The 13,003-nt window shown below is 42.1% G+C and overlaps 1 pseudogene across 1 annotated transcript in view; it reads left to right on the forward strand.

Moving 5' to 3' along the window:
* The window catches only part of LOC149971330 (teneurin-4-like), a 336,746-nt pseudogene that overhangs the window by 148,342 nt on the left and 175,401 nt on the right, over positions 1-13,003 (forward strand). Inside the window, exons 2-3 of the transcript XR_016492505.1 lie at positions 699-994; positions 5,318-5,617. The product of XR_016492505.1 is annotated as a teneurin-4-like (transcript). The remainder of the gene's footprint in view (positions 1-698; positions 995-5,317; positions 5,618-13,003) is intronic.

A 13,003-nucleotide genomic window follows, 5' to 3' on the forward strand; every position in this document is an offset into this window, starting at 1 on the left:
ATGAGCAAACCACTCGCCCACACGACACCATACACATGGTCTGCGTTTGTGAGGCTGGTTGGCCGTACTGCCAAATTCTCTAAAACAAAGTTGGAGGTGGCTTATGGTAGATAAATAAACATGACATGCTCTGGCAACAGCTCTGAAGGACATGCCTGCAGTCAGCATGCCAACTGCAGGCTCCCTCAAAACTTGAGACATCTGTGGCATTGTGTTGTATGACAAAACTGCACACTTTTATTGTCCTCAGCACAAGATGCACCTGTGTGATGATTCTTGATATGCCACACCTGTCAGGTGAATGGATTATCTTGGCAAAGGGGAAATGCTCACTAACAGGGATGTAAACAAATTTGTGTTCAACATTTGAGAGAAACAAGCTTTTTGTTCGTATGGAACATTTCTGGGATGTTTTTATTTCTGCTCATGAATCATGGGACCAACACTTTACATGTTGCGTTTATATTTTTGTTCAGGGTACAGTGGAGCAGGTTATCTAGTCTAGACTAGAGGTATATTTAGCACGACAGGGTTTCTACAGACCGAAACAAATTGAATTCTCACCCCTATTGTCCTCACTCGGTGTGAGGACTGGTGTTTCAAACACGTTTAATCAAAGGCACAAACCAACTCCAACCGAATGAAACAAACAGACCCTTTCCACTCAACTCTCCTGTGTTTCTCTTCCTCTGTTTCAGAGTTACTGTGACTGACTTGGCTGTGTTACTGTTGATGTGTAAAGAGAGAGCAAAGTAGCAATCCACCATGGAAGTGAAGGAACGCAGACCGTACCGCTCGCTGACGGCTCGGAGGGACACAGAGCGGCGTTACACCAGCTCCTCAGCGGACAGCGAGGATGGAGGGAAGGTCAACCCTAAAGGTTACAGCTCCAGCGAGACTCTGAAGGCTTTTGATCAGGAGTCCAGGATGGCCGCCTACGGCAGCCGGGTCAAAGACATGGTTCACCACGAGGCAGACGAGTTCTGTCGGCCAGGTGAGGAGCAGACCGTGTATTCATTAATTCAGGGAAAACATTCAAATAAAATTAACAACAATGCATTGGGAATGAATAGAACAGTACTCGGTAGACCTACTGATATTCAGAAGGTTCCTTGTCCTGCAGCAGGGAGAGAGAGATAGAGAATATAGAGAGAGAGTATCATTTCGGCAACAATCATCAATATTTCCTCACACAACTGAGGACGACATGTTAGTCCAGCCTAAACTCTTCTGAAAAGGAGCCAAATTAACAGGTTTAATGCCCAACCTCCTAACACAGGTCTGGCAGACGGCCTAGTGGTTAGAGCATTGGACTAGTAACCCGAAAGGTTGCTGGATCGAATCCCCGAGCCGACAAGGTAAACATCTGTCATTCTGCCTCCTGAACAAGGCAGTTTAACCCCACTGTTCCTAGGCCGCCATTCAAAATAAGAATTTGTTGTTAATTGACTTACCTAGTTTAAAAACAGGTAGTTCATCAATTTAGATTATTCATTACCTTCACAATCAATAGTTATCATACGTTAAAAAATATATTATTTTATTCAACATTCAACGAGTAAAGAAATTAGGAAAACACTCCTCCACATTGTAGGACGGATGAACCACTGATTGTGCCGCACCTTGCTGGATATCTAAGTGCACGTGTGTCACCCCCATAGAGAGGCTTGTATTCTCTATTTTGGTTAGGCCATGGTGTGACTAGGGTGGGCATTCTAGTTTTGTTATTTCTATGTTTTCAATTTCTTTGTGTTTGGCCAAGTGTGGTTCTCAATCAGAGGCAGCTGTCTATCGTTGTCTCTGATTGAGAATCATATTTAGGCAGCCTTTTTTTCCCACCTGTGTTTTGTGGGTAGTTGTTTTCTGGATAGTTTATTGCACCTTACAGAACTGTTTCGTTTTTTTTCACTTTGTTGTTTCACTTTGTTAAGTGTTTTGGTTATTAAAGAATCATGAACACTTACCGCTCTGCGTTTCGGTCCGATTCTCATTACGACGAGAGCCGTGACAACGTGATCGGCATCCTAATCAGTCCACAAACACTCCACGTTGGTGAGTACAGGTCGCTGAAACAATGGGTGATTCTCAATTTGGATAAAAGTCTGTCCTCTCCTCGACTCCTCCGTCCTCTTCTCCTCCGTTACCCAGAAAAAGTGGTTGAGTGGTCGAGGAGAGTGTCATTTAGTTAGTAGTTCTCCTCACCTCGATAGTCCCTCTACTACTAAAATGTATCTTTCGGAGGTTTGAAATCTGCCCCTTTTGAATCAGCTGTTGTTTACTGAGAGGAGAAAAACAGACATTTAAAAACACTACTTATCCTTCATCTAGAAAATGTTTTGCACAACTAGCTACATTCCTAGCTTTTTATTGCATTACACATTACCTCCCCTGTAAACGTCATTAACCTGATGACGAGCTAGCGTAGGGGATACCTCCCCTGTAAACGTCATTAACCTGATGACGAGCTAGCGCAGGGGATACCTCCCCTGTAAACATCATTAACCTGATGACGAGCTAGCATAGGGGATACCTCCCCTGTAAACGTCATTAACCGCAGGAGATTCTAATTTCATACAAGCGTAGTTGTTTCCTCTCCTCGAGCAAAACAAATTGAGATTCTCCCAAAGTAACGTACATCTGAAATAATCAATGTTACAGGTTACTTCTTGCGATCTTCTACATCACACATGTCTATCGATCGAAATATGGTTATAAACGCTAGTAACACGATCAAACATTTAGCAATCTGTGTTTGGCGCGCCATCAGTTGATAGAAATGGAGTCCTATGTCTGTGATGGGTGCTCTGCGGTGCGTATCGTCACAATATGATTAAGCAATTTAAAAAAAAATACAAATAAAAAAAATAGATTTGTTTCTAACAGAATCAATTCAGCGTCATTGTACTGTGCTGTTATTCGATATGGTTGTTGATGCTCATGTAGCAGTGCACGGTAACCAAAAAGAATATAATGAAGGCTCTAGCCTGCTCACGACATTCCCCACATCACATCCTTACAACAACAATCATCCCCCACGAGAGGATTCTATTCAGGGCAAAGAAGTGATTTGATTATTATGATTTTTATGATTTTAATTTTTATACAGTGACTTCGGAAAGTATTCAGACCCTTTCATGTTACAACCTTATTCTAAAATGGATGAAAGTATTTGTTTTCCTCATCAATCTACACACAATACCCCGTAATGACATCACAATACCCCGTAATGACATCACAATACCCCGTAATGACATCACAATACCCCGTAATGACATCACAATACCCCATAATGACATCACAATACCCCATAATGACATCACAATACCCCATAATGACATCACAATACCCCATAATGACTTCACAATACCCCATAATGACATCACAATACCTCGTAATGACATCACAATACCCCATAATGACATCACAATACCCCATAATGACATCACAATACCCCGTAATGACATCACAATACCCCTTAATGACATCACAATACCCCATAATGACATCACAATACCCCATAATGACATCACAATACCCCGTAATGACATCACAATACCCCTTAATGACATCACCATACCCCATAATGACATCACAATACCCCATAATGACATCACAATACCCCGTAATGACATCACAATACCCCATAATGACATCACAATACCCCGTAATGACATCACAATACCCCGTAATGACATCACAATACCCCATAATGACATCACAATACCCCATAATGACATCACAATACCCCGTAATGACATCACAATACCTCGTAATGACATCACAATACCCCATAATGACATCACAATACCCGTAATGACATCACAATACCTCGTCATGACATAACAATACCCCTTAATGACATCACAATACCCCATAATGACATCACAATACCCCGTAATGACATCACAATACCTCGTAATGACATCACAATACCCCTTAATGACATCACAATACCCCATAATGACAGCACAATACCCCGTAATGACATCACAATACCTCGTAATGACATCACAATACCTCGTAATGACATCACAATACCCCATAATGACATCACAATACCTCGTAATGACATCACAATACCTCGTAATGACATCACAATACCTCGTAATGACATCACAATACCTCGTAATGACATCACAATACCCCGTAATGACATCACAATACCTCGTAATGACATCACAATACCCCGTAATGACATCACAATACCTCGTAATGACATCACAATACCCCGTAATGACATCACAATACCCCGTAATGACATCACAATACCCCGTAATGACATCACAATACCTCGTAATGACATCACAATACCTCGTAATGACATCACAATACCCCATAATGACATCACAATACCCCGTAATGACATCACACTACCTCGTAATGACATCACAATACCCCATAATGACATCACAATACCTCGTAATGACATCACAATACCTCGTAATGACATCACAATACCTCGTAATGACATCACAATACCTCGTAATGACATCACAATACCCCGTAATGACATCACAATACCTCGTAATGACATCACAATACCCCGTAATGGCATCACAATACCTCGTAATGACATCACAATACCCCGTAATGACAAAGGAAAAAAAAACAGGTTTTTATAAATGTTTGTAAATTTAGGGTTAGGACGGCCGTAGGGGTTGGGACGGCTGTAGGGGTTAGGACGGCTGTAGGGGTTAGGACGGCTGCAGGGGTTAGGACGGCTGTAGGGGTTAGGACGGCTATAGGGGTTAGGACGGCTGTAGGGGTTGGGACGGCTGTAGGGGTTAGGACGGCTGTAGGGGTTAGGACGGCTGTAGGGGTTAGGACGGCTGTAGGGGTTAGGAGGGCTGTAGGAGTAGGAAGGCTGCAGGGGGAGATAAGGAGGGACCTATATATGATGCTTCCCTGATGTCTTATGACCTTCTAGGGTCTGCATCCCAAATGGCACCCTATTCCCTATATCGTGCCCCTATCGGCCCTGGTCAAAAAATAGTGCACCATGTAGAGAATGGGGTGCCATTTGGGACACAGCTGTAATGAGTGGAGCGGTGATCTGAGAACACCTGCTCGTAAAGCCACACCGTGGATGTTAAATGTATAGGAAGGAGTAGCACTGGACGCAGCGTAAGTCTGTGTAACTACAGCATTATGTAGGCTCTTACTGTCCCATTCCCCTCTCTGATGTTGCACAATGTTATGGACCTCACAGTACACCATCTTGTCTGTATTGTACTGATTATTTACAAATGTGCATACCTTTTCTCTTCTCTTTCTATCTTTCTGTCTCTCTGTGTCTATTGTACCTGTCCTCCTCCAGGAGCAGATTTCTCTCTCAGAGACCTAGGTTTCGGGGATCCTCTCCCTCCTCACGTGGCGTCATACCGTGACGACCTGGGTCTTGGTTCTGGTGGCGGTTTGGGCATGGGTCTGCCTCACCGTGACTACTCTGTGAGCATGTGCTCGGACGCCGACACGGAGCCGGACGGGGTCATGTCCCCGGAGCACGCTGTTAGACTGTGGGGTCGCAACACCAAGTCAGGGCGCAGCTCCTGCCTGTCCAGCAGGGCCAACTCCAATCTGACACTCACAGACACCGAGCATGAGAACACCGAGAACGGTAGGGAACTGAAGCTTTCAACTTTATGTTATAGGATAACCACTTTTGTGTCTCTTGCTTTGCTACTGTATGTGTCTTGTTGCTTTACCTACTTATTAGATGTATGGGGAATGGATGTATTGCTGAACATGAAAGCACAGAGAATGGTAAGGCTGCTTCACCTTTAGGACCTTAATGAACTGGATATTATACCCTGGATAGAACTGGATAGAACTGGATAATATACCTTGGATAGAACTGGATATTATACCTTGGATAGAACTGGATAGAACTGGATAGAACTGGATAGAACTGGATATTATACCTTGGATAGAACTGGATAGAACTGGATAGAACTGGATATTATACCTTGGATAGAACTGGATAGAACTGGATAGAACTGGATAGAACTGGATATTATACCTTGGATAGAACTGGATATTATACCTTGGATAGAACTGGATAGAACTGGATAGAACTGGATAGAACTGGATATTATACCTTGGATAGAACTGGATAGAACTGGATAGAACTGGATAGAACTGGATAGAACTGAATATTATACCTTGGATAGAACTGGATAGAACTGGATAGAACTGGATATTATACCTTGGATAGAACTGGATAGAACTGGATATTATACCTTGGATATAACTGGATATTATACCTTGGATAGACTGGATAGAACTGGATATTATACATTGGATAGAACTGGATATTATACATTGGATAGAACTGGATATTATACCTTGGATAGACTGGATAGAACTGGATATTATACCTTGGATAGAACTGGATATTATACCTTGGATAGACTGGATAGAACTGGATATTATACCTTGGATAGAACTGGATATTATACCTTGGATAGACTGGATAGAACTGGATATTATACCTTGGATAGAACTGGATATTATACATTGGATAGAACTGGATATTATACCTTGGATAGACTGGATAGAACTGGATATTATACATTGGATAGAACTGGATATTATACCTTGGATATAACTGGATATTATACCTTGGATATAACTGGATATTATACCTTGGATAGACTGGATAGAACTGGATATTATACCTTGGATAGAACTGGATATTATACCTTGGATATAACTGGATATTATACCTTGGATATAACTGGATATTATACCTTGGATAGACTGGATAGAACTGGATATTATACCTTGGATAGAACTGGATATTATACATTGGATAGAACTGGATATTATACCTTGGATAGAACTGGATATTATACCTTGGATATAACTGGATATTATACCTTGGATAGACTGGATAGAACTGGATATTATACCTTGGATAGAACTGGATATTATACATTGGATAGAACTGGATATTATACATTGGATAGAACTGGATATTATACATTGGATAGAACTGGATATTATACCTTGGATATAACTGGATATTATACCTTGGATAGACTGGATAGAACTGGATATTATACCTTGGATAGAACTGGATATTATACATTGGATAGAACTGGATATTATACCTTGGATAGACTGGATAGAACTGGATATTATACCTTGGATAGAACTGGATATTATACCTTGGATAGACTGGATAGAACTGGATATTATACCTTGGATAGAACTGGATATTATACCTTGGATAGACTGGATAGAACTGGATATTATACCTTGGATAGAACTGGATATTATACATTGGATAGAACTGGATATTATACCTTGGATAGACTGGATAGAACTGGATATTATACCTTGGATAGAACTGGATAGAACTGGATAGAACTGGATATTATACCTTGGATAGAACTGGATAGAACTGGATATTATACATTGGATAGAACTGGATAGAACTGGATATTATACATTGGATAGAACTGGATAGAACTGGATGTTATACCTTGGATAGAACTGGATAGAACTGGATATTATACATTGGATAGAACTGGATAGAACTGGATAGAACTGGATAGAACTGGATAGAACTGGATATTATACATTGGATAGAACTGGATAGAACTGGATATTATACATTGGATAGAACTGGATAGAACTGGATATTATACATTGGATAGAACTGGATAGAACTGGATAGAACTGGATATTATACCTTGGATAGAACTGGATAGAACTGGATAGAACTGGATAGAACTGAATATTATACCTTGGATAGAACTGGATAGAACTGGATAGAACTGGATATTATACATTGGATAGAACTGGATAGAACTGGATATTATACATTGGATAGAACTGGATAGAACTGGATAGAACTGGATAGAACTGGATAGAACTGGATATTATACATTGGATAGAACTGGATAGAACTGGATATTATACATTGGATAGAACTGGATAGAACTGGATATTATACATTGGATAGAACTGGATAGAACTGGATAGAACTGGATATTATACCTTGGATAGAACTGGATAGAACTGGATAGAACTGGATAGAACTGAATATTATACCTTGGATAGAACTGGATAGAACTGGATAGAACTGGATATTATACCTTGGATAGAACTGGATAGAACTGGATAGAACTGGATAGAACTGAATATTATACCTTGGATAGAACTGGATAGAACTGGATAGAACTGAATATTATACCTTGGATAGAACTGGATAGAACTGGATATTATACCTTGGATAGAACTGGATAGAACTGGATAGAACTGGATATTATACCTTGGATAGAACTGGATAGAACTGGATAGAACTGGATAGAACTGAATATTATACCTTGGATAGAACTGGATAGAACTGGATAGAACTGGATATTATACCTTGGATAGAACTGGATAGAACTGGATAGAACTGGATAGAACTGAATATTATACCTTGGATAGAACTGGATAGAACTGGATAGAACTGGATATTATACCTTGGATAGAACTGGATAGAACTGGATATTATACATTGGATAGAACTGGATAGAACTGGATATTATACATTGGATAGAACTGGATAGAACTGGATGTTATACCTTGGATAGAACTGGATAGAACTGGATATTATACATTGGATAGAACTGGATAGAACTGGATAGAACTGGATAGAACTGGATATTATACCTTGGATAGAACTGGATAGAACTGGATAGAACTGAATATTATACCTTGGATAGAACTGGATAGAACTGGATAGAACTGGATATTATACCTTGGATAGAACTGGATAGAACTGGATGTTATACCTTGGATAGACTGGATGTACCGTGTGTGCGCATACTACTACACAGGATCCATCAGATAAACAGAATTACTACCCACTTTAACAGGTGTGGAATATCAATAATCTGATTAAACAGCATGATCATTACACAGGTGCACTTTGTGCTGTGGACAATGAAAGTATGCAGTTTTGCCACACAACACAATGCCACAGATGTCTCAAGTTTTGAGAGAGCGTGCAATTGGCATGCTGACTGCAGGAATGTCCACCAGAGCTGTTGGCATAGACTTGAATGTTTATTTCTCTACCAATAAGCCGCCTCCAATGTCGTTTTGGAGATTTTGGCAGTACGGCAAGCCGACCTCACAACCGCAGACCATGTGTAAAGAGTCGTGTGGGTGAGAAGTTTGTTGACGTCAACATTGTGAACAGAGTGTCCCATGGTGGCGGTGGGGTTATGGTGTGGGCAGACACAAGCTACGGACAACGAACGTAATTGCGTTTTATCGATTGGCAATTTGAATGCACAAAAATACTGCAACGTAATCCTGAGGCCCGTTGTGAGGCCCGTTGTGAGGCCCGTTGTGAGGCCCGTGGTGAGGCCAATGGGCCTCAGGATCCTATTGCAGTATTTTTGTGCATTCAAATTGCCAATCGATGAAAGGCAATTATGTTCGTTGTCCTTAGTTTATGCCTGCCCATACCATATTTTTTTTTAAAGGTATCTCTAACCAACAGATGCATATCTGTATTCCCAGGTCATGTGACATCCATAGATTAGGTCCTAATGAATTTATTTCAGTTGGCTGATTTCCTTTATATGAAGTGTAAACTCAGTAAAATCAATGAAATTGTTACATGTTGTGTTTACATTTCTGTTCCGTGTAGGTCGATGTCATAGGGGAAGGCACAGGGGGTCAAAGGGTAATTACAGCCATCTGAATGGGGCGCAGCACAGTCAAAGGTCACACAGTTTAGGGGAGATAACAGCAGCGTCTTATAGCTCTCGTTAATGTGCTGCTACTTAACTACTACATACCGGATCAATGTGTGTTTAGTGTTGATGGGTTAAAATCTGAATTATGTAGCGATTAATTATTCTAGAACTCAAGAATTATGTAGTGAGGAATTATTCTAGAACCCAATGCTGTTTCCTCTTCTTCTTAACGCTTTGCCCTCTAGAAATATGTATTGAATTGGCATTGTGCCACATTGTCCTTGAGATCAGCAATACTCAAGAGAGACTAATTTACATATTGAGACTTCTTATTAATTGTTGAATAATTTATTAGGTAGTGATACTCTATGGCATTTACCCTGGTATGCAACTACATCATTTTTAAGATGAAAGTGACGACCATTTCCTTTTTGTGCAGTGTTTCTCTAAGGTTGTAAGCTGCCCGACCGATACATTTCTATCTCTGTTTTCCCCAACCTAAAGAATTTGGATTTGGGTCGCTTGGAAAATAATCCATGGGGGTCACTGTGCTATTTGTCCACCAGGAGACGGACCTATTACAACCTGACCAGAGTGTACGACCCCAGAGACAGATCTATTACAACCTGACCAGAGTGTACGACCCAGGAGACAGACCTATTACAACCTGACCAGAGTGTACGACCCAGGAGACAGACCTATTACAACCTGACCAGAGTGTACGACCCAGGAGACAGACCTATTACAACCTGAACAGAGTGTACGACCCATGAGACAGACCTATTACAACCTGACCAGAGTGTACGACCCAGGAGACAGATCTATTACAACCTGACCAGAGTGTACGACCCAGGAGACGTACCTATTACAGTCTGACCAGAGTGTACGACCCAGGAGATAGATCTATTACAACCTGACCAGAGTGTACGACCCATGAGACGGACCTATTACAGTCTGACCAGAGTGTACGACCCAGGAGACGGACCTATTACAGTCTGACCGGAGTGTACGACCCAGGAGATAAATCTATTACAACCTGACCAGAGTGTACGACCCCAGAGACAGATCTATTACAACCTGACCAGAGTGTACGACCCAGGAGACAGACCTATTACAACCTGACCAGAGTGTACGACCCAGGAGACAGACCTATTACAACCTGACCAGAGTGTACGACCCAGGAGACAGACCTATTACAACCTGACCAGAGTGTACGACCCAGGAGACAGACCTATTACAACCTGACCAGAGTGTACGTCCCCAGAGACGGACCTATTACAGTCTGACCGGAGTGTACGACCCAGGAGACAGACCTATTACAGTCTGACCAGAGTGTACGACCCAGGAGACAGACCTATTACAGTCTGACCAGAGTGTACGACCCAGGAGACAGACCTATTACAACCTGACCAGAGTGTACGACCCAGGAGACAGACCTATTACAGTCTGACCAGAGTGTACGACCCAGGAGACAGACCTATTACAACCTGACCAGAGTGTACGACCCAGGAGACAGACCTATTACAGTCTGACCAGAGTGTACGACCCAGGAGACAGACCTATTACAACCTTACCAGAGTGTACGACCCAGGAGACGGACCTATTACAGTCTGACCGGAGTGTACGACCCCAGAGACGGACCTATTACAGTCTGACCGGAGTGTACGACCCAGGAGACAGACCTATTACAGTCTGACCAGAGTGTACGACCCAGGAGACAGACCTATTACAGTCTGACCAGAGTGTACGACCCAGGAGACAGACCTATTACAACCTGACCAGAGTGTACGACCCAGGAGACAGACCTATTACAGTCTGACCAGAGTGTACGACCCAGGAGACAGACCTATTACAACCTGACCAGAGTGTACGACCCAGGAGACAGATCTATTACAAGCTGACCAGAGTGTAAGACCCAGGAGACAGATCTATTACAACCTGACCAGAGTGTAAGACCCAGGAGACAGATCTATTGCAGCCTGACCAGAGTGTACTACCCAGGAGACAGACCTATTACAGCCTGACCAGAGCGTACGACCCAGGAGACAGATCTATTACAACCTGACCAGAGTGTAAGACCCAGGAGACAGATCTATTACAACCTGACCAGAGTGTACGACCCAGGAGACAGATCTATTACAACCTGACCAGAGTGTAAGACCCAGGAGACAGATCTATTACAACCTGACCAGAGTGTAAGACCCAGGAGACAGATCTATTACAGCCTGACCAGAGTGTACGACCCAGGAGACAGATCTATTACAACCTGACCAGAGTGTAAGACCCAGGAGACAGATCTATTACAACCTGACCAGAGTGTAAGACCCAGGAGACAGATCTATTACAGCCTGACCAGAGTGTACGACCCAGGAGACAGATCTATTACAACCTGACCAGAGTGTAAGACCCAGGAGACAGATCTATTACAACCTGACCAGAGTGTAAGACCCAGGAGACAGATCTATTACAGCCTGACCAGAGTGTACGACCCAGGAGACAGATCTATTACAACCTGACCAGAGTGTAAGACCCAGGAGAAAGATCTATTACAACCTGACCAGATGAATCATGACAGGTTCCTTTAATATCTGTTTATAAACTTTAGAGAAGAAAATGTCTCTGAGAGAAGAAAATCCTTGAGTGTTTGACCTCTCCAGAACTGATATTAAACCTTAATGACATGATATGGTAATAAAGTAATAGCCATATCATATTCTCTTCTGTGACACAGTGACTGGCTGCATCCCAAACGCCACCCTGTTAATGGCACCCTGTTGGCTGTTGCATACACAGGGCACCCATAGGGCTCTGGTCCAAAGGAGTGCACTAAAAAAAGGGAATTAGGGTGCCATAGGGCTCTGGTCCAAAGTAATGGACTATAAAGGGGAATAGGGTGCCATTTGGGCCGCACATATAGTGGGGATTAATATGACGTGGTGGTTATGAGGCGTGTACGAGTGGACACGGATGACTAGGCTCGGTGCGTGGCAGCTTGGCGACAGAGGCAGAAAAAGACAGGAAGGGATGCAGCTTTTCCATCTTATCCCTCTTAACCATCTTATCCCTCTTAACCATCTTATCCATCTTAACCATCTTAACCATCTTAACCATCTTATCCATCTTATCCATCTTAACCATCTTATCCATCTTATCCCTCTTATCCATCTTAACCATCTTATCCATCTTATCCATCTTAACCATATTAACCATCTTATCCATCTTAACCATCTTATCCATCTTAACCATATTAACCATCTTATCCATCTTATCCATCTTAACCATATTAACCATCTTATCCATCT

Source organism: Oncorhynchus mykiss, chromosome 27 (genome assembly GCF_057628025.1).
Source record: "Oncorhynchus mykiss isolate SJ-2025 chromosome 27, ASM5762802v1, whole genome shotgun sequence".
NCBI lineage: Eukaryota > Metazoa > Chordata > Actinopteri > Salmoniformes > Salmonidae > Oncorhynchus > Oncorhynchus mykiss.